This window comes from Eleutherodactylus coqui, chromosome 12 (genome assembly GCF_035609145.1).
Source record: "Eleutherodactylus coqui strain aEleCoq1 chromosome 12, aEleCoq1.hap1, whole genome shotgun sequence".
Taxonomy (NCBI): Eukaryota; Metazoa; Chordata; class Amphibia; order Anura; family Eleutherodactylidae; genus Eleutherodactylus; species Eleutherodactylus coqui.
The window spans coordinates 110,113,771-110,140,336 of NC_089848.1; positions in this window are offsets into that span (position 1 = coordinate 110,113,771).

The following is a 26,566-nucleotide window of genomic DNA, read 5'->3' on the forward strand; positions in this document are numbered from 1 at the left end:
CTTTCTTGTCATTCATGGGTGGGAAAAGGCCTTCGGAAAAATCCAATAGTCTTATGCATTAAGTGATGTAATGGACGCCATTCTTCTACCCTTATACCTGTGGAAAACGTTGGGTTTAGTCTTGTACACATCGCCACGCTGGACTGCTTACCGGGGTGTGCATAGTCTAGAGCTGCATGTGGCCAACGATGCTATGCCTACAGAGACAATCCAACTGACCTCCGAGGTCTCTCAAAATACAAGACACTTGTTGTGGCACTGGAATTATCTGTCTGCCATGGATCCCTGCCTCCACTGAAATAATACACCATCCAAACTGATATATTAATGGTGCAGTTGGGGGACAGAGATATCCACGGCCATGACACAATTTACCTGAACAGCATCGTAGAGAGACTAACAGGATAGTAACTGGTGGTGAACAGTTCCAAGCGGTGGTATAGAGACCCAGGATTCAGGATACGATGCAGCAGATGGAGTAACCACAATGTACAATATTTACGTAAAGCCAAATGAATGAAACTAAACAGAGTTATGATGAGAAGTAACTTTTACTGTAGATATACCGAACACTAGCTATGGCCCCCTGCACACGGGCGGAAATTCTGCGTCGGGATTTTCCGCAGAATTTCTGCCTGTGCCCGCTGCCATAGGATTGCGTGCATGCCGGCACATCACAGAAAGAAGAGGAGACGCCGAGAGCTGGTGAGCTGCAGGTCTCTGCAGGGGCACAGGTCCGCATCCCATTGCGAGAATTCTCACAGCGGGATGCGACCCGGCCGTCTGCAGGCGGCCTAAGGTGAACTACATCCTAGGATTAATAATGCTTTATGCACTAAAAAGACAATACGGACAAAATAGTATCAATAATACACTTCAAAGATCAATCCAGCAGACTAGAAAGACAGATCCCGTAGAGTCCCACACAATTCGTCTATAAAAGGATCAATACTTCACTTCCCAGAATACAACAAATCAGGAACGCAGTTTAGATAACCCGATATCAGTGTCTCAGATTTCAGGCTCATCTCTTATTAAAGGGGTTTTCCCAATACTCAGAAATGCTCCACAGCCACTCAGTAGTTTCTGGCTGTTGCTGACCAGGACATGTGACTGCTGCAGCCAATCACTGGCTATAGAAGGTAACTGCTGTGGTCACGGATTGGTTGCAACAGTCATATGTTCTGGTCAGCAGCAAGGAGAAACTACAAAGTGACTGAGGAACAATTTTAAGTAATGGGAAAACCCCTTTAATATAGCTAGCACAGTCCTCTCCTGAGTGCTCAGAAATTGTAACAGTCATTCAAATGCTCTCTAATGTTTCTGTCCCTTTTTTGCAGCAGGCTTGTTGACCGTTTTGTCTCTAGTGGTGTGCACATCTAGCGGTTTTACTGAGGTGGGTCTCACTTACAATTGCATGGTGCCAGAATCCCAGCTTCCCTTTGCTCCTAGTAAGAGTTCAGATGTCACACAGGACTGATGTAGTGGCATGGCTGTCTCCTTTTCTAGACTCCTGGAAGTACACTAGTTTTTTTCTGTGCAGCACTTCACTTCTAATGCAGGCTGTCTCACAGGCATGCTCTACAGCCAACCCTCTCCAGCGCCATCTCCACCCCGTCCTGCAGTCCGGACAAAAAGGTGTCCAATCCCACCTCATTGAGGTGTACGCCGTCCATCCTCAAAGCACCTTTTTCCTTATCCTCCAGCTCCCAGTGGCGGACTGCCACTCCACCCAGCGATTGCACGAACCTTGACATGCGTAAATGTATTACTTTCCTTGCTCGTTCGATGGCGTCCATATCCCTGGCACCTCTCCAAAATCTCCGAGCCACTATATCCGACCAGACCACGATGCAATCATTAAAGCAATCCCGGAAACGAAGCAAGTCCTGCTTCATGAGTACCAACAAATCGTTCATCTTTGTGACACCTAAGTCGTTCCCCCCGGCATGCACGACCAGTATAACTTTCCGGGGGGTCCACTTGCTTATCCTTAGCACCAATTGTAACAGACGGGGCCATAGAAGCCCCCGCACTCCAACCCAATTAACCAGTGCTCCGCTCAGACCCAGGTTCCTTCCCATGGGTCGTGTTGCCGCTCTCTTCTCGGCCCAATATATGAACGAGTGTCCCAGGATCCCCACATGCCATGGTTCGTGCGCTGCAATAAAGAAATGACATAGAAAAACAAAACCCTAATATATCCGAACTTCTATACCGGAATTGCCATTGTCCGAAAAAACCAAATATAGCCGACATCTCAATCCACAACCGACGCCCCTTCAACAACCCGATCTGGCCTGACATACGATTTATAGGCCTGTGATTTCCATCTTCCCAACCTTTTCAAACCGTCCTCTGACATGCCGTGCGCTTCCGCAGTCGTAGCAGCCCCAATCCTGAAGGAATGGGTTCCAAATTCCGTCGGATTCAGTCCCAACTCCTTCAACGCCGAACGCAAAACCGCCAAAAACTGAAAACGGGTAAGTGGTGCCCCCGATGCATGGGCCAAAAATGTGCAGACAGCCGGGCGCCTAGCGATAAAACGTCTCAATATGCCCACCGGGCACCATCTGTCCACCGAACTGTTAATGGTCAGCCAGTCGCCTCTACCATACAAGTCCGTCTTCGACTTCCTGACACAAACTTTGACAGATGACTCAGTGGCAATCACATCCTTTTGTCCTAAACCCCCGGGTTTTGCTTTGCTTGCTGGGACCAGCTCGTCGATGCGCAGCGCCGCGAAAAAAGCGAGCGAAAATGCTGATCTGAACAACTACACCTCGAATGCATCCGAGCACACTCTTTCCAAAGCCGACAATAGCCTTATTAACAATTTTAGCGTAATGGGTCGCCGTGTATCCGCTATTACCTTTTCCTTTCTCCAACCCCGAATAATCTGTTGGAACACAAAATCTTTCGTCACATCCGCCAAACCGTGTAACTTTAAGAGGAAAGCGACCCCAGAAAGATGTTTTTTAGCCACACACACGGATGACCTATTATCCCGCAATCTCGCCAACATGTCTAACGTTGTCGCCCTCGCTCTTACACCCCCTACCACCGTTCCTCCCACTAATCTCAACCATGTTGCCCAAACCGCATTATAACTTTTCCACGTCGACACAGCCACCGATGACTCCACCAGCCTTAGCAGCTCTCCTCGGCCAGGTTCCACAAGGAAGGCGGGCACCGTACCCCCTCGGCATCCGCCCGTGGGTGCCGCTCCCTGAACCGGTCCATCTGTGAACGAGAGAGTGCGTCAGCCGCTCCGTTGTCACAACCTGGGACATGCTTCGCACGCAAATAAATATTACTTTGCAAACATCGCAATACCACGTGTCTCAACAACGCCAAAACCGGTGGGGACGCCGAAGATTGCTTATTTATGGTTTGCACCACCGCCGCATTGTCAGACCAGAAACAGATCTTACGGTCCCGTAACTCTGGTTCCCATAATTCAATAGCCACTACCACCGGAAAAAATTCCAGCAAAGTAATATTCTTTGTCCACTTTCTCTCTTTCCATAACCTAGGCCAGGGTTCCCTGCACCAATGGTTATTATAAATCACGCCGAAACCGCCCGATCCCGCAGCATCGGCGAACAAACTGATCGCCGGGCCTTCTACGTCCTCCTTGGGGCATACCACTTGCCCGTTGAAAGAATGGAGGAAGACCCTCCATATGTGCAGGTCTGCTTTCATTCCTGCTGTCACCCGTACGAAATGATGTGGTTCGCGAACACCCACCGTCGCCAATGATAATCTCCTAGAAAAAACTCGACCCATTGGGATAACCTTGCAAGCGAAGTTCAATAAACCCAACAGAATCTGCAACTGACGCAGTGTCGCTTTTTTGCATTGGGCCACGTCCCCCACCACTTGGCGTAGCTTTGCCACTTTTTCCTCTGGTAGCCGGAAAACCATATCTACCGAATCAATTTCAATGCCTAAAAAGGTTAAGCACGTGACCGGGCCCGACGTCTTTTCCGCCGACAGCGGGACTCCCGCTAAACGCATGAGCCTTTGAAAACTTGACAATATAAAACCGCAATCCCCTGTTGATTCTGAACCGACGAACAAAAAATCGTCCAGGTAATGTATTACCGATGTGATGCCCGTTTCATAATGTACCATCCATTCCAAAAATGAACTAAACAACTCGAAAAAATAACATGAAATGGAGCATCCCATCGGCAAACACATGTCCACGAAAAACCTGTCCTCGATCCTACGCCCTAGCAAATGGAAGCAGTCCGGGTGGACCGGCAGCAGCCGGAATGGCGATTCTATGTCGGTTTTTGCTAACTGGGCAAATCTGCCCGCCGACCTCACTAAACGTACCGCGCAGTCGAACTACGTGTAAGCCACGGCTGCCTCTGCCTTCGAAATGCCGTCATTTACCGATCCGCCGCTTGGGAACGATAAATGATGGATGAGTCGAAACTTTCCGGATTCCTTTTTAGGCACAAGACCCAACGGGGACACCCGCAACTTTTCGAATGGAGGGACATCGAATGGCCCGGCCATACGGCCCAGCTCCACCTCCTTCATAACCTTCTCCGTCACTAACTCAATGTCGTCTCTTGCCGACTTTAAGTTAGGGCATAGCGTCGTAATTGGCTGGTCAAGGAACGGTACTCTGAAGCCTTCCAAAAATCCCGATCTAAGGATTCTTGCCTCCTGTTTCCTGTGGTATCTGTCTAACCACGGATCCAGGAATCGGCTTTTCACCGGCGTTCGCAGGGCCGCCGACACCACCCACCGCGGGCGTTGCTCTTTGCTTGCGGAAACAGCGCACTGCCGCGTGCTGACCCCCGCATACCGAGCACTCGTGCCTGAACTTGCAGGTGGAGTAAAACCTGCAGTGGCCCTCATTGTATAACCAACAAGAGCTGTTTGGTCTAGGGGAGGCCGCGGGCTGCTGGGATGTGCTCCCCGCGGCTGCCCCTGGAAAGGACGCCTTAGCCGGCCGCTGCGCTAAAATCAATTGTATCCACACATCAGTGGCCTTAGAGGCCCAACTGATGTGACTTTTACCCGAAATACGACGCCTAAAGTCCTCGTCATAGCGCCACCAGGCCGCACCCCCGTGCAGCCGATAAGCGCTATATATGGTGTTTAAGTACACCATCATCTCTGGACCTTTCGCAGGCTGATGCTGACACGTAACGTGTACCATTACCATATATGCCTGCAGCCAGTTACCAAAGGTCTTCGCTATTTTAGGCTTCTTGTCAGTTCCACGCTCTGAACTCCGCTCTTTATCGACCATTACGTGGTCCGCTGAAAGCAAGGACCATATATCAACATAAACACCACTCTTAATTTTCTCCAACACGTCATCCGTCAAACCAACCCCCAGCGGGGCGACACCACAATATAACGAATCACTATATTGCAAATCCACTGACGGGTCAACATCCGAACCCGCTGCTGAGCTAACACCGGTACTACCCACAGGCGGGCCTGAACCCCCTGGAGCACAGGACACTAAAAGCCCTTCTTTAGGTTCCATCTGGCTCAGCAGCGACCGCAACAAACCAACCACATCACTTTTCTCCGCAACCGTTGCGGGATCCATAACACATTTTAAAACATCATAAATTTCGGACTCACCAGCTGGACCGACCTCCGGCGTTGCCAAGGGTGATGTCCCCGCTGTACCGCTCCCGCGGCTCCTGACCGACTCGTGTCTGGGCTGCTGATCTGTTGAATACAGCGCCCTTCCTCTGCTTTCGGACTGCGACATGCCAGGCTGTTCCCGCCTTGAACGACTCTGAGCGTGGTCCTGCCACCGTTGACGTTCCCGGTCCTCGCGATAGAGGGATGACTGCGGGTCCGACCGCCGAGGCTGTTCCACAAATCGCTGCGGTTCCTCTAGCCCGCTGCTGGTACTCGATTCGCACGCCCTAACACTGCCGACACGTGCCAATCCTGGCTGCTGCGCTTGCTCCCGCTCTAACCGCTCCTGCCTCTCCTGCCTGGCTCGCGCCTTCTGCCTCTACCTTGCCCCCTGGCCCTGCCTCTTGGAGCTCCTGCGCGGGGGCTGGGATTGTGGATGGGGGTAATCTGCGTATTCAGCTGATGGGGCAGTGTATCGGGGGTTAACATAACACCGCCGGTAGGAAACCGTTGGCTGATATGGGTCATTGTATGTCAAATGGCCCAACTGCTGCGGCCCCGCTACGGCCATACTCTGCGGAGGGATTAATACGTGTCTGGGGGGCTGTTGCTGAGTGCGACTAATAGGCCTGCTGGCGGGAATGTACTGTCGCCTCCTTGCCCCCTTTTCCAAAACTATGTGGCCTTCTTCTTCTGAACTGGCTAGTTCCCCTATGGGCTCCCCTAAACTGCTTCCCCCCTCCCTGCTGCTGCCGGACCCACTGCTGTAGCTCTCTGGGCTATGTGTTGGGGGGGTTGTATGTAGGCCTGCTGGCTGCCTTTTCTTTCCCCTTCACACTGCCCCTGCCCTCTCTACTCTTGTAGCCTGTGACTAAGCTGCTGCGCACCTCCCGCGCTGCCCTCCCCCCCCCACGTGCTGTGCCACCATCTTGCGAGGACGAGCGGCCTAACCGCGTGCTTCCCTGCCTCTCTTCGCTCTGCCTGAGCTCACCTGCCGCTGCAGCTGTAGTCCTGCGCCCGGATGCGTGCTCGTGCCGACGTCCAGAGCCTGTCCCAGCTGTTGAAACAAGTCCTCCGCTTTCAGGGTCCCCGGGGACTGCAGACCGTAGAGCCTGTGCTGACGGTCTCCCTGCCGCGCGCCGAGGTACCGGCGCCCCTCCTCCGCTAGGGCTTCCGGACCCTCTCGGGCAATCGCTGACACGGCTGTCCCTTCGTCCTCCTCTCTTCCTCGCTGGGCTCGGGCTGAGCCTTGCCGGCGGCTGCTTCCTCCGCCGCGGCCGACCTCGCGGAGCCTCTCCCTGGATGCCGACGTCTTCCCCCGATGCCTGGCGTTGCTCCTCCTGCCCAGCGGTCGTTGCCTGGACCGTGGATGTCCGGCATGTTGCCAGCAGCTCCTCGAGCCACCGTGTCCCGTCCTTCTTCACCGCTTCTCTGATCATTCCCTGTAAGTCCTCCATAATTGTAATCCACAGGTGTCTTTTCCTCTGGGCTGGCGCTCGCACGATCCTCTTCCTCCGCTGCACGCCTCTTCCACACGATAGTCCCGCACTCTCTTCGCTTTCGCCGGCCTCTTCTTCCACCCGATAATCCCGCTCTTTCTTCTCTTTCGCCGGCCTCTTCTTCCACCCGATAATCCTGGTCTTCCTCCTCTTTTACCCGGCCGCTTCCTCACTCCGATCCACCGCTCTTTTAACGATTTCTCAAGTTTGTAATCCGTCTTCTTCTGCCGCTCCTTCTCTCACGCTAGCTCCAACCACACTGATTTTCCCGCTCCCCACTCCCGTCTCTTCCTGTCTATAGCTCCTCCCCTTCCCCCTAACCGCTCGCTATTCAACTTACCTAGTTCACTCCCGCCCCGCCCCCAGTCCCACGCCGCCTCATTAATCATTTTGCGGCATACAAAGAGCATGCTCAGTACCGCTGCACCAAGAGCTGGTGCAGACTTTGGCTCATGCAATAATTTGGTGCAATTTTTGGTGCTTTTCTATTGTCCATTGCCATAGCAACACTTTAACCCTTTTGGGGAGCCACTTATAAACTATTTGGAATTGCCTGGATTTTTGCATTGCTTACTAATATAATGTAGCCTGATTTATAAAGCAAGTCACAATTACAGACAAACACAATGTAACTAATAACACACAGACAGCTGAGCATACTACAGTGCAGAGAGGAAAAATAAGTGAACCCTTGTATAATGACTTCTCCAAGTGCGCTTGGCTTAAAGGGGTTGTCCCGCGATAGCAAGTGGGGTTATGCACTTCTGTATGGCCATATTAATGCACTTTGTAGTATACATCGTGCATCAAATATTGGCCATACAGACGTTATACACTTACCCCCTCCGGTGTTGGCGTCCCCGTCTCCATGGCGCCGACCAAAGCTGCCTTCTTCCTGGATTAGACGCGCTTGCGCTGTCTGCCCTCTTCTATCCGGCTCCGGAGTGCTCGCGCCGCAGAGGTCTTCTGCGCATGCGCAGAAGACCTGTCGGCGCGAGCACGCCGGAGCGGCCCCTTCAGCGCAAGCACGTCTAATCCAGGGAGAAGGCAGCTTTGGTCGGCGCCATGGAGACAGGGATGCCAACACCGGAGGGGTTAAGTGTATAACGTCTGTATGGCCAATATTTAATGCACGATGTATATTACAAAGTGCATTAATATGGCCATACAGAAGTGTATAGACCCACTTGCTATTGCGGGACAACCCCTTTAAGATGTTTCCGTTACAGAGATGAGATTTGCAGTGGAAGTGTACCAAGCCAGGTTCGGGGAAAAATGGCAGATGGGATGTTACATGCAGGGCCGTGGAGCTGTACCGGGTACGGGAGGTACAGGAGCGGGTGCACCTGGCAAAAGCCCAATCACACAGTTCCCAATCTAAGGCAAATACAGGGGGTGTTATGAGTTGGGACCACATAATTGTGCAGCCTGATTAAATTCTTCCTAACTTTTAATGAACAATTTGAATTAGGACAAAGATTTGTATCCCTGTCGTACAATTCCCAACAATTTTGGCAGCACTGGACAGAACTAGCAGCGTCCCACTCTTGCTTTGTCTTTCATGCTCAGTGTCCTACACTAAGCATTTCCCCCCTTGTAGAGGGTCCGGTATTTCTCGTATGAGGAAGAATGTCAATCTTGGGTCCCACAGACTAAATACTGACTTTCCACAAGAACTTGCCACTGTAACATGCTTTCTTTCTCCTCTAGTATTTACTACCACACAAACCATAAGCCTACTACCCTTTTTATACCCCTTCACTTATGAGAGGAACACTTCTTGCTCTACCTCTGCCAACACAAAAAAACATAACCAAAGAAATCCTTCTGAAATGGGAGGCATGGGAAGCTGCCCTCCACACAGGGGTCACAGGTGCTTTGCCCATTTAATAAAGGCCCACAAAGCCTGGTTACTGACAAACATGTTCTCAAGAAAAGTTAGTGTGAACCACGCCCCAATGAAAACAACTTTCAGAAGACCTCAGAAGGAGCTAAAGCTAAAGACCTGGGTGTCACAGATAGACACATTTGTGTTTAAATGGAGAAAATTGAGCTCTGTTTCTATTCTTTGTAGTAGGGGGCATCATCTTAGGATCAAAAGATTCTACAAATGACTCTCAGAATTAAACTGCATGAAGGAAACCTAAAAAGGATCCTCTACATCTAAATGGTCTTAGATGCACTAATATATCATGAGGAACATAGGAACACCCACAGGGTGTCTAGTAATGCAAAACAGAGTTAGTACATGTCAATAAAGGGGTATGTTCGGTCCTAAATGCCCCTCACATATGAGAGCAATGCAATGCATATAAACATCTATGAATCAAAAACAGCAGACACAAACCCAAGGACAGGAATATGTTATAACTGCAAGCCGTAATCCTATATTGTTTATCACCAGGAGACAGCAGAAGGATACGGCAAATTAATCTCAGCCGCAGCTCAGTATAACGCAGAAGGTCTGCAATAACCAGGAATTTCAGAAACTAAAAGAAGACATTGACCCTTTGGATGAGACTGTTTAGACTATCGGATACATAACCAACTACAGAAGAGGCATTGGGTTCATGCAACAAGATTGCCTCCATATGCTGCTTATGGGGAACTCAGTAACATTGCTTCTTACAAGAATACTACCCAATGTTATTTCCAAGGTGCGCGGTCTGTACGGATCTACATGGGCCTGTCCCATACCAGTGCATCTAATGAAAGTCAGATGTGGAGCATCCTATATAAAATGTTATCACGCCGCGGTTTAGAACATGGCCCAGGCTCTAGACTTTAGTATTAGGTTTCCTTCAATATGTTTAATCTGAAAGTAATTTGATGAAGTCTATCTTGTCTCAGTGGATATTCTCTAGATATGATCTGGGTGTTAAGGAGCCTTCTGGAGCAAAGAGAAAGGGTCTCTTAGGTGCTGCTTAGGTGTAATACCAAAAACTGGTGGATGATATTTTTTTCCTAATAAAGGCAAACGTATGAATATTTCTAGGACTGTATATATGTAGTAAGCTTGGTTCAGGAAATGGATGTATGTAGTAACATTGGTTGTGCTACCACATCTGTGTAGTAAGCTAGGTTCTGGTACCCCATCTACCTAGTAAGCTCACTGTTACAGATAGCGAATATGGACCCACTGTGCTAACCAACCAGCCTGGCTTTGGACCAGACCTGGTGTGGCTGGCAGCGGACCCCAGTGGTCACAGGTAATGCTGCAAGCTAATCTCAGACCGGGAATCTTGGCCTTAGCTAATTAAGAAGATGGGAAGACCCCTGCCTAAAAGCAAGGTAGGCATTCTGATAAGATCGGCCCGCGCTGGAACCCTTAAGGCTAACTATCCCTGATGGGATACAGGGACAATGTACTGAACACAGAACAGTACTGACTTAACACAGAGACGGGAACGATGCAGAGACTGGAAGGAAATGGACAAATGCACACAGGCTAAGGCTGCATTCACACGAACGTATATCGGCTCGGTTTTCACGCCGAGCCGACATACGTCGTCCTCATCTGCAGGGGGGGGGGATGGAAGAGCCAGGAGCAGGAACTGAGCTCCCGCCCCCTCTCTGCCTCCTCTCCGCCCCTCTGCACTATTTGCAATGAGAGGAGGCGGGATGGAAAATAGTGCAGAGGGACAGAGAGGAGGCAGAGAGGGGGCGGGAGCTCAGAGCACTGCTCCTGGCTCTTCCATCCCTTCCCCTCTGCACACGAGGACAGCGTATATCGGCTCGGCGTGAAAACCGAGCCGATATACGTTCGTGTGAATGCAGCCTTAAGCACAAGCCAAAGGACATACAGAATAAACAGATACAGGATCAAATAGGCAAACCAGTCCTGAGACAGGTGACCTAGATGTGCTGGGCATCTGAGACAAACACACAACAATACTGAGGCAAAGATGGAGGATTCCCAGCTGAGCTAAATAGGGAGTTAATTACCAATTAAGCTGCAGCTGGACTGTGAGCACTGAACAGGGTTAACTAGTGCAGTGCTGATAGAAAGTGGAAAAAAAGAGTACATTCATAGAGAAGGAAAAGAGTGATGCCCGTGTCTACCCGGAACAGCAAGAGGGTGGCAAACAAGGGTAGCAGACCTAACACTCACTTCTGTTATTGTATCTATGTAGTAAATTTGCTTCTTTTATCATATCTATGTTGTAACCTTGGTTCTGGTACAGTATCTATGTAGTAAACTTGGTGTTGTTACTGTGTCTATGTAGTAAGCTTGCTTCTGGTACTGGATCTATTTAGTAAACTTGGTTCTGGTGCTGGACCTATGTAGTAACCTTGGTTGTGCTACTGTATTTATGTAGTACGTTTTTTCTGGTACTATATCTACCTAGTATGCTCAGTGCTGTTATTGTATCTATGTAGTAAGTTTGCTTCTATTACTGTATCTATGTCGTAACCTTGGTTCTGGTACTGTATATATACAACAGCTTAGTTCTGTTAGAGTATATATACAGTAAGCTAGGTTCTCTTACAGTATCTATATAGTAAGTTCAGTTCTGTTTACAAATCGATTCAATAAGTTTGGTTCTGTTACTGTATCTATTTAGTAAGCTTCAATATGGTACAGATTCTATGCAGTAAGTTCAGCTCTGGTACTATATCTATCCACTAAACATCTCAACAGTCATCTCATTATCATCACAGGCAGGATTACACTGAGAGGAGACACCTATGTATAGATAACACAGGAGCCACCATTCACAATAGTCACAGCTCACCTCCTTCCCTCCCTGTACAGACGGGATTACACTGAGAGGCGACACCTATATATAGATAACACAGGCTCCACCATTCACAATAGTCACAACTCACCTCCTCCCCTCCCTGTACAGGCAGGCTACACTGAGAGGCGACGCCTATATATAGATAACACAGGATCCACCATTCACAATAGTCACAGCTCACCTCCTCCCCTCCCTGCACAGGTAGGATTACACTGAGAGGAAACACCTATATATAGATAACACAGGATCCACCAGTCACAATAGTCACAGCTCACCTCCTCCCCTCCCTGTACAGGCAGGCTACACTGAGAGGAGACACCTATATATAGATAACACAGGACCCACCATTCACAATAGGTGATGTCACAGCTCACCTCCTCCCCCTCCGTGTTCAGGCTACAGAACATGCCCATATAACTCTCCCATTGAAATGCATGGGTCCCCTCCTGTCCATTGTGTGAATGGCCTACATTGCTGCCTTAAAGCATATCTGTAAATGGCCGCCCTACAGTCATGTACAGACAATAGAATAAAAAACAAATCTTTAATCAGAAAATAAAAACAGATTAGAAAATGTTTTTCTATCTAACTTTAATTAGCAAAAAATAGAGGTGATACATCCCTTTATGGGTTAGGTTCCCTTTTAAGGCTTATTAGGTCGGATGACCAGTGACCTGTTACATGTCAATGTGTGTTCGGGCTCCGCAAAACTTGACCTAATAAAAGCCAAGTAAAGTGAATCACTTCTAATCAGAATCATATGTAGCATACTTCTGTCCGCACGTGCGGGATGCATTTAATAAGGAGGCCGTAGATAATAGCAGAAGCTTGTGCTATCAGCGGGCGCGATGTCTTACAGCGCGGTTCTCCCTGCCCTCCAGGTTGTGCAGACATCGCCTTTGATCTAATACCTTGGATGAATGTTCCGAATAAATTAAAGCAGGAGGATAAAGCGGCATTCTTTTCCATCTCGTGGAAGTGACCTTCTGAACAACCAGCACAGTGTTTGTTTTATGAAAGTGTCTTTGAACCTCGGCTGGAGAACATATTACCACATTACTTGGCATGATAGCGCATTAAGCAATGTTTCGGTTTTTTCTACACTTGTATATTAGTATCAGTGTTTTTCCTGCGGACTTTGAAGGTCTGACATCAGAAAAAAGGAAGGTTATTATTAGAGCGGTACATTCCTAATGCCGCTCTGTAAATGGCCTCAGATCTCTCCGACCTTTCACCAAGCTTCTGTTACTTGGACAGCGCCAGCATATTCCATAGTGCTGTACAGCGGCTGCATTCAGATCAGGCGGGCCTCTAGTGCAGCTCAGAATCTGTTATTCATGGCCCATCTATCAGCGAGGGCCTGCTGCTCCGGACCCCCCACCATCAGCCACTCTTTAGTCAAGTAGACAGCTCTATATACTCATGGCCGGCCTTAGTTACCCGTGCGATTGCCCAGGGTGCCACCAGCTTGTAGGAGAGGCATCAGCAGAATGTAGACTGAGGACAATTGTCCGCCTTTGGTCCGTGCCGCCAAATGGTCTTCTTCCTCCATGTGGCAGCATCTTGTGGAGCTACATGAATCATTCTCCTCCTGGCTCTGACTCCTCCTCTCTGATGTTCCAACGAACCGCTGTCAGCCTATTAGCACCACACAACACAGTTGCTTAGTTCTGTTACTAAATTTATTTTATGAGCTTGGTTTGGATATTGAATCTATGTACTGTGCTTGGTTCTGGTATAGTATCTATGTAGTGAGGGTGACTTGTGCTGTACTGAGCTTGGTTCTGGTGCTGTATTTATGTTATAACCTTGGTTCTCGTACTGTATTTATGCTATGAGATTAGGTCTGGTATTGTATCCATGTACTGAGGTTGATTTGTGCCGTATTTATGTACTGAGCTTGGTTCTAGTGCTGTATTTATGTATTGAGCTTGGTTCTGGTGCTGTATTTATGTTAGGAGGTTGGTTCTGGTATTGTATCTATGTAGCGAGGGTGACTTGTGCTGTACTGAGCTTAATTCTGGTATAGTATCTATGTAGTGAGGGGGACTTGTGCTGTACTGAGCTTGGTTCTGGTGCTGTATTTATGTTATAACCTTGGTTCTCGTACGGTATTTATGCTATGAGAATAGGTCTGGTATTGTATCCATGTACTGAGGTTAATTTGTGCCGTATTTATGTACTGAGCTTGGTTCTGAGTGCTGTATTTATGTATTGAGATTGGTTCTGGTATTGTATCTATGTACTGAGGTTGATCTGTGTTGTATTTATATTCTATTTATATTTTGTTCTGGTACATTATTTATCCACAGAGCTGTTCCGGTGAGGTTGTGCTGCTGCCTTGCTGTTTTCTTGCACAAGCAGAATACAGGTGGACCGTCTATCAGGGCAATATATATTGTTTCTTTTTTATGATAGGGGACAGGGTCCCATCTAACCTAAAGCTGGCACTGTGCACACACTGCAGTAGCCCGGTTTGGTATTACAGCTCTGGAGCATCTTTTAGGATTTTACTTGTGCACTATAGGGTGTCAGAAAGTTGCAAATTTTGGTGCATGCCTTACTTGCATGAAAAAAACCTCAACTTTTTAAAATTTATGCTGCTTTCACTAATTTTAACAAAGTAGGCGTGGCTTTTGGGGAGTGGAAGTGGCCGCCCCCGCCCAACAGATTTACACCAGAAACTAGTACAAATTGTACCTGAAATCTATCCAGCTGTAGTCTCTTTTTAGGGGGTCGGACCACCTGATGTATAAAGAGGCGCGCGCCTCACTGTATGTTAGACATGTCTTGCACTTGCAGGAATCATATTAACCCTTTGCAATCCAATTTTGGATTTAGGGTTTCCTAGGGGGTTTTCTCTTTCTGCCATTATACAATGGCGCCAGCTGCTCGCTAGAGCCAGTACTGCAGTATGGGACATGCTGGAGAGGCCCACCGACAACAGAGCGGCCAGTAATATACAGTAAGAATACCCGACCGGACGTCTTCTGACATTGGAGCTGTACGGACTTCAATCAAAAATGTCTTCAGACGTCAGACAGTGGATTGGAAAGGGTTAAGACTGTGTGAATCAGTGGTCTTAATAAACTCCCCCTTTTGTGATTGTATGATGTTGGCATTGCAGCCCTGATTTATCAAGAAAGGCATTTCCTAGATCACTTGTGATATAAGCTGCGCTGGAAGTGCCAACATATGTTTCAAGAGGTGCACCCCTAATAATAGATTTGGCGCATCTAAGGGCAGTTTGTGCTCTAAAAGTAAAGTCTGTGCCAGCTGTCGGCTGGCACAGATTAGTGCCACCATTTGCACCAGCTTCTGGCATAAATTCTAGTAAATGGGATTTATTTTCTTAGGCTGCGGTCTCAGTATAGCCTGCGTCTGGCTATGAGCGACAAATCTATTAACAGGTACAAACCTCTTAAAGGGGTTCTGACATGAATAATTTTTTTATGCTTTAGCAGCCATTGTCCCCTGGTGTGCCTAATGGACCCAGGGAACCCAGGGTTTAATGGCTGCTAAAGCATAAAAATATAACACTTACCTTGTCTTCTGTTGTTGTTGACATCGGGGGGTCAGCTCCCGGCAGGCAGTCTTCTTCCTCCAGCAGCCGCGCCGCTCCGGGATCGCGCGCATGCGCAGTAGAGAGGTGCCCTCTGACAGGAGTCAGGACGGGCTGCGTCTCCACTGCGCATGCGCAGCACTCCGGAGTTCAGCCGGACGGACGGGCCGCCCACAGCAAGCACTGCTTGTGACGTGCTTGCTGTGAGCGGTCCGTCCGTTGACCTCGGAAGTGCCTGACGGACGGAGCAGAGCCAGGAAGCGGTCTTTTTGACCGCTCCTGCTCTGCTTTAAAGGCACAGAAGATGATGCCGGCTGGAGGGGACATGCCTGGCGATCGGGCCAGGCCAGGCAAGGTGAGTACAATTTTTTTTTCTTCATGTCAGAACCCCTTTAACACAATAGTTTAGTCTGGTGGCACTTCGTCCACTAGGTGAAAGTCTATGCCAGCTAGGAGCTGGAGTAGGTTTTTTACTATAATCTAAGCCAATGTCTGGCTAGATTATAATAGATGTGATTGGCTGCATACAGCCACGCCCCTAATTCTGACTCCTGAGAACTTTTTGATAATTTGAAGAAGTGTGTAAATGGCAGAATGGTTGCAATTTTGGCTCTTGTATCAAAATTGCAACTTTTCACTGCCAGAATTTAAACACAAGTTAAATGCTACACAGGCCCCAATATGTCAGGCCACATAGAGCACAACCCCTCTGCTCAGCCACACCCACTTTTTGGAAAATTCTTAAGCATGGTGTAAAAATCAAAAAAGGCGCAAATCTTTTGCACAAAGAAAAATTGCGCACGAAAATTAGCTATTTTTAATGCCAGAACCCTGGTGGAAGCGCCTTGATAAATCAGGGCTGAGGGGGTCATCAATGTAACGTGGCCACGCAGGACACCAATCAGCCTAACACTGGTCCTGTATATAGGTGGTATGTACTCTGTAATATTTACTTATTTTCCTTCAAAGGTGGCAGAAAAGTTCCTGATACTAAATTGCAGAAATTCTTTACAACGTAAAGAGGGAATTTATCATTTTTGATGTCCCTCTTCTGGCAGCTTTTTTCCCTTCTCCGGCGCAAACTACACCAAATTTATCACAATGTCACATGATGTTGATACATTTCTTGCATCTTCATATACGTCCAGAGATGTTCCTACACCTTTTACATCACTTACCTACTGGAGTGAGATTACATAAAAATGTGTAGAGTTTTTAAAATGTCTCATTTGATAAATGTCTCTAAAAACCTCCTGCCACTCAAACCCCGCCCCCTATTCTGGACACTTTTGTCTATTGAGGCTTAAGGGTAACCGGTTTGACCCTGATAATCCAGTGGCAGCACATTATCAGTCAGTAGGGTAGCTTTCTGAAGATGTATACATTCTGCCTCATTAGCCCATCATAGCTCTGGAAATTAACTTTCTAAACATCCAGTGGCATATGCAAATCAGGACTGAATGGTTTGGTGGGTGTTCCTGGAATGTTTCAGTATTCTGTGTAAAGGCCCATTTAGACACAATAATTATTGCTCAAAATTCGCTCCAAAGATGGCTTTGGAGCGACAATCATTGTATCTAAACGCGCAGCCGTTGTGCACTATTCGTTTATCGGTGATTTCTAGCAAGCTAGAAATCACCAATGACTCTTATCAGCGCTGCACGCTGATTTTCTCAGTGGGCGGCGCTGATAGTATTCTTTCAGCTGGTATGCCCTTGGCAGCTCTCAGTGGGACGCAGCTGAAACCTCTGAGAACAATGCAGTTGTTTGCATACACAAAACAGGTGCTGTTCTCTGAGCTATCGCGGTGGTATCCTGGTTCGCCTGCATTAACTCTTAAGTAGCTAATTAGCTACTTAGAGTTATGCAAAGATGATCGCTCAAAACTGTCACTCACTGTTGTTTGAGTGAATTTTGAGTGATCATTGTTCCGTGTAAATGGGCCTTAATCCAACCCTCCTGCCTCTACATCATCTGATGTCCCAGAAGTTAGAGAAGGACTGGCAAATGCACGGATGAGCCTGATGAGTCCATCCACAACAGGTCATGCCCCTCTGCACATGCACAGGTCCCACCCTGACTTCCAGGGCATTTGTGTCTGCAGTGGCTTGTGGAAGAAATAGGGAATGTCATCTACGTCTCTCAGAGGTGGCAGGTTGGAGCAATCCGAATACAACAACCAGGCTATTTAAACCTAATTTCCAGACTTTGGATGTTTAAAAAGTTAACTACCAAAGGTATGATAGGCTGATATGCTGTCACTGGATTAGAAGGGTCAAACCTGGTTCCCTTTAACATCTCTTAATCTTGGCACAAATCAATAGTAAAGCTATTTAAATGGATCTTTTCCATAAAGAAGAAGCAACTTACTCTTCAGGGCACATTTACTCTTGGTTTTGTGCCTGAATTCTGACGTATGTAAAAGGACATGTGGTATTATCAGATATTGTATTTGTTACTGCGTGTATATGCCTTTACCATTGAGAAGGCTGTGCAGGTGGCTTGTGGGAGGGACCAGGAAGAGGAGCTGTGTAGGTGGCTTGTGGGAGGGACCAGAAGGAAGAAGCTGTGCAGGTGGCTTGTGGGAGGGACCAGGAAGAGGAGCTGTGTAGATGGCTTGTGGGAGGAACTGGAAGGAGGAGGCTGTGCAGGTGGCTTGTGGGAGAGACCAGGAAGAGGAGCTGTGCAGGTGGTTTTTGGGAGGGACCAGAAGGAGGAAGCTGTGCAGGTGGCTTGTGGGAGGAACTGGAAGGAGGAGGCTGTCCAGGTGTCCTGTGGGAAAGACCAAAAGGGGGAGGCTGTGCAGGTGACTTGTGGGCGGGACAGGAAGGAGGAGGTGGTGTGTTGTCATGTTGTAACACAGAGTAGTGGTTGAGTCACTTGTGAGAGCCGGCTACATGCAGAGTTCCGTAAGTTAAGCTTGTGGGAGAAAGTCTCCATCGCCCCTGTGATGCAGCAGGATACTTCAGGAACGTCAGAAAGCTGAATACAGCTGGTAATCTAGTACGAGAGGATGCTGGGTTCTTCTAATCAAGTAACCTGCCAACTTTCATAATATTATAACCAAGTGTTGTAGTGTTCAATTAAACCATTATTCTTGTTCAGCATGAACTGTGAAGAACTTTCCGAATCCTTTACAAGTATTCTACGCCGCAGCCCTTGCACGCGGGTGCAGTTCCTTGCTCAATGGCAAGAGGCTTCAGGCTGTCCCAAGGCAGTTCTGAGCTGATGCAGAGAGAAGAGAACAGCTTTTGAGTCCAGTGATGTTGAAGTCCCTCGGCTTATACCCTACAACAGTCCAATAGACCCCAGAACAGTCCAACAGACCCCAGAACAGTCTAACAGACCACAGAACAGTCCAACAGACCACAGAACAGTCCAACAGACCACAGAACAGTCTAACAGACCCCAGAACAGTCTAACAGACCCCAGAACAGTCCAACAGACCCGGAACCTATTACAAGTACATTTTATGTGAGGAACAAAAGGAAAGAAACTGGTGGATAGGTGCAACTCTCCAAAAAAGGTAATAGGATGTAATGTCACTGGGACCCAAGCCTCTAGGACCATTGAGTTTGCTCCAACCCCCTTCCTTCTCACAAGTGCATTTTAGGCTCTGTTCACATCACAGTTTTGCTTTCACCCGCAGTATAGCAATTTAATGTCCAAATATTATATTGAAACGTATGCTGTGGCGTGTTCGTCCGTTCAGTTCAGTGTTGCAAACATAGTTCACAAGAGCTTCCTTTTGATCACATTTGCTCACCTTTAGGGCTTATTTAGAAGACCGTATATCGGCTCGGTTTTCACGCTGAGCCGATATACGGGGGGGGAGGGGAGGATGGAAGAGCCAGGAGCAGTAACTGAGCTCCCACCCCCTCTCTGCCCCTTGCCACTATTTGCAATAGGAGGGGTCGGGACAGGGGCGGGGCTAAGTCCCGATGCTTAGCTCCTCCCCATCCCACCCCTCTCATTGCAAATAATTTCGAGGGGTGGGGAAGGGGTGGGAGCTCAGTTCCTGCTCCTGGCTCTTCCATCCTCCCCTCCCCCGCCTGCAGAGAAGGACACCGTATATCGGCTCGGCGTGAAAACCGAGCCGATATACGGTCGTCTAAATAAGCCCTTATGCTGCTTTACGTGTTTTATACTGGACACAATATCGTAGATTCCTACGCTGTCCTGCAAGGAAAATATAAGCACGACGTATATGTTTTATTTTTACATGGATGTCGATAGGGACATAATTAAGGGCTTTAGGTTTCAATATGTTTAACGTCCTTTTTTATGTAAATGAGGTGAAAAAAAAGAAGATTTGTAGCAAATCACATAAAAACTATATGCAGTAATTTTAACAAGAAAGTATTAAAAAATATACCAACGAATGCCTCTGCGCTAAACATACGTCAAAACCAAGAGACCGATGCTTAAAATGCAAATGTTTTGTCTGTTTATAACGTACATCTAACGATTACATGAAGCTCGTTTGAAAATGTGATGCAAACAAAGCCTTAAAGGGACTGAAAATGTTACCAGAATCCCTTTTATCTGCATCAAATATGTAGCAAACTTAGTATCTCAAAGGGTTAAACATTCGAATACATAAGAAGATACAATGAGATACACAGGATGCAATGTATAAATAGACAGAGTCCACCATGTAGCCAGGAATCTTGTATATAAGGGAAGATGCACATTTACTGTCACACGGGGAAGCGGCCATGAAAAGACTTTGATGACAGCGTTGTATCGGAACGAATTGATCCAGTTTCTTCTTTCCTCCCCGTCTGGAGCCGGCGTGAAGCGTGAGCGTTGGGTGGAGACTGCGAGGCTGCTGGAGGCGCAGCAGGCAAGGCTTTTAAATGATTAGACAGTACCGGACACCTTACTGGAGTCAGCGTTTTGCCCTTCAGTCTCTTAGTATCTGCCGCTGTCTGCCAGTTGTATTACGCAGCAGTCAGGCTGAGCCGTACAAGAGCCATTTAGTATTGATGATAGCGCAGCGGTACTGAAGTGATCAATATCCGCCTTCCTTCTGCTGCTCGGCTAAAAGCTAAAGAGACTAGTTGATGCATAGATGATCACTGTAACTTAATTATACATCAGATTGATTTTTAATGTGCTTCACAATTATTTTTCTAATGTTATGGCCAATTTAAGACGTTTTTTTCAGGCTTTGTGGCTATCTGAAGAGATCTCTGAACCGGAGTTTAATGACTCTTTGAAAAGTTCTGCTTTAAAAGATAAAAGTTTCCTGAGAGTGAAAAGAGGGAAAATACAAGCAGACAAAAGGAGCTGAGAGCTTTGTGCACACAGCCATGTAATACCGTGTTTTCCCGAAAATAAGACAGTGTCTTATATTAATTTTTGTTCAAAAAGGTCTAACTTTTTTTACATGTATAGCTGTCTGGACACTATTTAAATTGACTTTTTTAATTAACTGTTAGCAGGGCTTAATTTTGGAGTAGGGCTTATATTTCAAGCATCCTCAAAAAGCCTGAAAAATCATTTTGCATCCTCAAAAATTCTGGAAAATCATGCTATGTCTTATTTTCAGGGTATGTCTTATTTTCAGGGAAACAGGGTAGTACAGATCTGAAATAGCTGCTATGGGCCCATGCTGAATCTGTTGTGTGCCATACTACAGGGGTATTCATGCATCTAGGGGGCTTACTATATGGCACCACACTCTGGGTTGCACAGTAGAAGGCCCATATTGGAGTTGTGAACCAAGTGGAGAGATAGGTGGAGCAAACCCAAATCGATGCCTGAAATGGAGATAATAGGTGAAAGTGCAGAGGAAGTGCTGCCAACCAGGTGGATGCCATCCCATAACAAGGGGACGTAAAAGACAATATATAGAACTTGGTAAATAGTCTCCTGCTGCTTCGAGGAGCAGAAATTCATGCACCAATGGATGGATCTCAGATCCTAGAGTACCACTGTGCGGGGGCAAGAACACTCTAGGATATGAGATCCATCCATCGGTGCATAGAATCCTAGAGTGATAGAATTGGAAGAGACCTCCAGGGTCATCAGGTCCTCCGGGGTCATCGGGTCCAGCCTCCTTGCTAAATGCAAGATCACTAAATCATCCCAAACAGATTTCTGTCCGGCCTCTGAAGACTTCCATTGAAGGAGAACTCACCACCTTCGTGTCTTCGAAGCATTATTATGCTGTCTTTCTTCCAGTGCAGCTGATGAAGAGGCCTTTCACCTCGAAACACGTTTCATTGCTGGCATTATTCCAATAAAGACCATTTTACTTCATCTATTGTCTGCAAGCTCTTTTTCTTGGAGGGTGCGCCGTGCACCAGGCCATCTATCCAGGGCTACGCTATTCTGGAATAAGCTTTTACACCGAGCGATTAGCGTTCAGCCTCGAACTGGATCATGCAGTGTAAATAAGGTCGGATTGCCTGTATTGTGTTTTCCATTTTCCCGGCATCTGCCAACCTAAGAACTGTTTGCAGCCGGAGTCCCGTCTCTCCCGCAATCTACTATGTAAATCCCCCGACCTTAATGATTCAACCTTCCATAGAGTCATGTGTAGCCGCTGACTGCTGCCTTCGGATTTCCTTTTGTTGCCCATCTCCGGCCGCGATGTGAATATCGCGGCCCCATGACTGACGCTGCATGAGGAGCTGCAGAGTCTCCATGTTGTAGCTTTGGGGGGGGGGGGATGTAACCCTGCATAGGTCTGCGGGGCGATTCTTCACTTTCACTGTTAATCGGGGAATCTGTGGATTTGGGATCAGATTAACAGCATCTTTTTTTGAAGTGGTGCAGGAGTTGGGAAAATGTTTTTATTAACTCCGTACGACCCTGCGCTATCTGCAAACTCGGACACATGGAAAAACGTGTTACTGCAATAGAAACAAACAGTGGAATAACGGAGCAAAGCATTTTATTCTTATCTCTGTAACTCCGGGACACTTCAGAGGCGAGTAATGATACAAGGAGGGCGCGGGGTTAACCCTTCCTGTTACTTTGCTCTTTTTTAATGTAATACAAGTCGGATTGTGGATTTGTAGATTCAGGATAGAAAAAAACCCAGAAGGGAATATTAACCCCTTCCTGCTACAAGACATAAACTTATGTACTGGCTGGAAAGCAGTTTGCAGAAGTGGAGGTAAGCTTACGTCCTCTGGATGGCGCAGGCTCAGAACCTGAAGCTGCAGCATCCGCAGTGGCAGCTGGCTGTGACCAACAGCTGGCCTTCAGCTGCAACAGCATGTAATGTTGGGAACACCGATGCCCACTGTTAACGCCTTACATGCCACAATCAGCGTTGATCATGGCATGTAAAGGGTTTACTAAGGGTGGGGCACTCCCTCTATGATGTTATCGGCCTTCCGCTATGTAATTGCGAAGAGCCAAAGAGCTGCCATCCGAATATGCTGGTTGATGTCTTGACATGGCTGGAAAAGATAGGTCTTGCCCTATCTTTTGGCCGTAATAAGCTGGCGGCTCTCATAGGCTGTCTCTATTTAAATAATAGAAGCCTTGCTGAGCATTTCTGTAGACCGAAGGAATTCGGGCTACGACATATAAACGCCGCACCCAGCCGTGTGAATGGACAAGAAAATGCCGATTTTAGCCGCAACTTGGTCGTGGCTGTCTTCGCGTTCATGCGTAAAAACACAACGCTCGTGTGAATAAGGCCTCACTGTAACATGGGGTCTGCCCCCATCTGCTGCCCTCATCTGCTAACCCAATCTGTTGCCACATCTGCTGCCGCTTCTGCTGCCCCCATCTGCTACACCAATCTGTCGCCCCATCTGCTTCCCCCATCTGCTGCCCCATCTGCTACACCAATCTGTCGCCCCATCTACTGCCCCATCTGCTTCCCCCATCTGCTGCCCCCATCTGCTACACCAATCTGTCGCCCCATCTACTGCCCCATCTGCTTCCCCCATCTGCTGCCCCCATCTGCTACACCAATCTGTCGCCCCATCTACTGCCCCATCTGCTTCCCCCATCTGCTGCCCGTTCTGCTGCCCCCATCTGCTTTAGTGAAAAGTCCCATTAATCAGAACTAGAGATTTCTTGTAATGACTTGTGTGAATATCTCTCACTGATCACAATATATTTACTCCTGGGGTCACTTATTTTACAACACTTTCCATTATTTTGGTCCAGAACCATCTGATACGACTGCCAGGGGTTTTACACAAGGTGGGATAGCCTATTCACCGCTCACTCGTTATGTTTGGCCCCGTAGGTTCTTAACCATCGCGACTTGTGAATAAGGGAGGCTTCAGAAGTCGTATCACTCAACGGCATGAATGGAAAGACTTGAAACAAATGCATAACTGCTGCAAACACGACCCGATGTACATGACTTGTACGTAACGAATTGGCCGCTACTTTGGAAGAAAATAGAGAAAATCCTATACACACAGGCACATATATTTTATTTATTGTCAATTAGCAAAATAAGAAACAAAAATATAGAAATTGGAGCCGAAATATTATCTTCTTTTTATTTTAAACAGAATTTAGTCCTGTGCTTTAACATTCTCTATTTTATGCAGCCTAATGAACAATGCGCGCTCGGTGTAAACAACAGACAGTCAGTGAATGGAGGGGGCGGGGGAGAGAAATCTCCTGCAGCCGCCTCAGCCCCCTGCTGGCCACTATGTCAGGGAGTCAGCGATACTCGCTCCTGTGCAGCCCATGTAAATGCAGGATCAGATAAACCTCCTTATCTCTGTGTAAAGATTTGCTATCCAGCCTTATCCATGCCTCTATCAGTAGAGCAGATTTTAACTTGCGCCTGATAACTTGTTACATACCGTTATCTTGTCTTAACCCCCCGCAGTTTAGGGCCAGTTCTGTGCGTTCTACAAGAAAAGGACATAGTAGTTTTGGATAAACAGAACTAGTTTAACTTGAAACGATGGCAGCTCAGGTGCTGTCAGAGACTCTCAGCTTGTCTGCCGTATTGATAGAACTGGAGCTACAGCTGTTTGAAGTTGGGTTGGGAATATTGATTTTACAGCTGTCATGTCTGTGTGCAGAGCAGAGAACCATCTATGAATCTACTGGGAGGGGTAATATGGAGTTCTGTTCATGTAGTTATACCTCTTATCAATCAGAGAACATATTTGCTCTCTGATGGCCACATATGGGATGTGCCTTTTTACCCCAGAAAAGGAAGGAGACGACGAGCGTTTGCTCATCTAATCACTCCTCTATGCTGTTTAACGCCACAGCTATTGCTGACTATGGCATCTAAAAGATTTACAGAAAAAAATCATTAAAAAATAGGTTTCCCCTTAAACAAGGCTTTAGATATTGAAAAAACTAAAAAGAACAAAAAAAAAAAAAGACAGAAAATTGATATAAGCTCTTCCGTAACATCCTGTACGATATAATATTACATTATTTATAAAACATGGTAAATTCTGTAAAAAATTAAATGCCAAAATAGCTGTTTTTTAGTGCAACGCAATATGGATGACTAGATAAGTGAACAATGTCACCGGTCATCTTAAGCGCCCATAAACGGGACCTGTAGCAGCTGAATTGGATGATGGCCAACAAAATCAACTACACATGATATACCCCCTCACCCTTCGGTCCGAGGAAAGAATTTTGTATTGAAATTGGAGGGGGGGGGGGGGGGGTCGCTTTAAGTGACCAATGAGAAAACTTAAAACATGAAAAAATCACCAAAAATTAAAAGCAAAACTTTCAAATTACTTAAATAATTTCCTTGTAAGACAGTAGCGGAGCCTCCACCGCATGGTTTTGTTCTCCCCACTTGGAAGCCTATGGAGAATAAAAGCAGCGCTGTGGCTGCAACGAGGCGGTGGAGTGAGGAGATCCAGTCTCCTTGATGACACGGGCCAGGAAGTGACTAGCATGCCACCCGCCTGTAAAATGATGTGCTCTGCTTGTCTCTCGGCAGGACAGAAAAGGAAGAGTGCCAACCCCCTGGGGCACATCACCTGGTCGAGGAAGGACCAATTTATAAGAACCTGAGGTCACCCTTAGAGACTCAGTGCGGTGCATGGAGTGCAGTAGGCATTCACCCCTGGTGTAGTGGCTGCTACCCCGGGGTAACAAGCACTGGCAGCACAGTGGGAGTCAGCCCCCATGTAGCGTGATAAGAGGGGTCAGGTGAGGGGCTGTAATAGAGAAGACAGCTAACTGTGAGCCAGACGTGGTGGCTGCATTGCCAGAGACTCCAAGTGTGTGAGAGGAGGAGTTTCCCATCTGCATTTGTGCCACGGTGGAGAGCGGCACCGTAGAGGAGCTGCACTGATGGTGAAGATGCAAACCAGGCCGAGAGAGGACATCTGAGGGGTCAGGAAGACGTGAAAATGTTCTGTCGCCGATGCTTGGGGCGTCTGATGGTGTAGAAATCATTGTCTGACACTGGGAGTCATAGGGGTAGTAGATAGGGAGGAGAATGGTGTCAAAAATAGGCTGTTGATGGAAGTACCAGGTCACATGACTGGGATACGGAGGTAACGGATACGCACGAGCGGAGATCTGGTGTGAGGCTGCTGTAATTAGAGGGACGAAGAAGCAGTGGAGAACGTCAGAGTCTCCAGAGAACAATAGTGGAAGTGTACTGCCACATGAAGGGACTGCACAATATACTGCTGTCCGTGTGGGAAATTGGGCCTAAACTGCAGTAGATAATAGAATCTTTTCACCTCTAATGGGTTTAACAAATGGCGGTAAGGTCAGAGACTAAATGCCATCACCTCCTCCATAAACCGACTGCTGTACTTGTCCTGAAGCCCAGAATTTCCTATGTCACCAGCAACAGTAAAGACGTTATTCAGTTGGGAATCGGTGTCCGGGGTCATTATTTGTAGATAAGAGGAACGGCCAACATCCACATCTGCAATCGGTTCTTTACTCAAACATGAATCCACCAGTGGCAGAAAGACTTCCCTGCTGAGTCGGGGCCTCTGCCCCGGCCCTGGCCGTATGGTGACGAGGGGCCAACAAGCGCAGCAAGGGAGGAAGGAGAGAGGTTGACTTCCCATTCGAGGTTAGGTATGAGAGGCCATGAGTGTCCGGGGCCTAATGTGCATCATCCTCTCATGTGATTGGAGAGTCAGTAGAGGAGGTTATTAGAGGAAGTGAGACGGCCAAGATGGTTGGGAGGTAAGCTACCT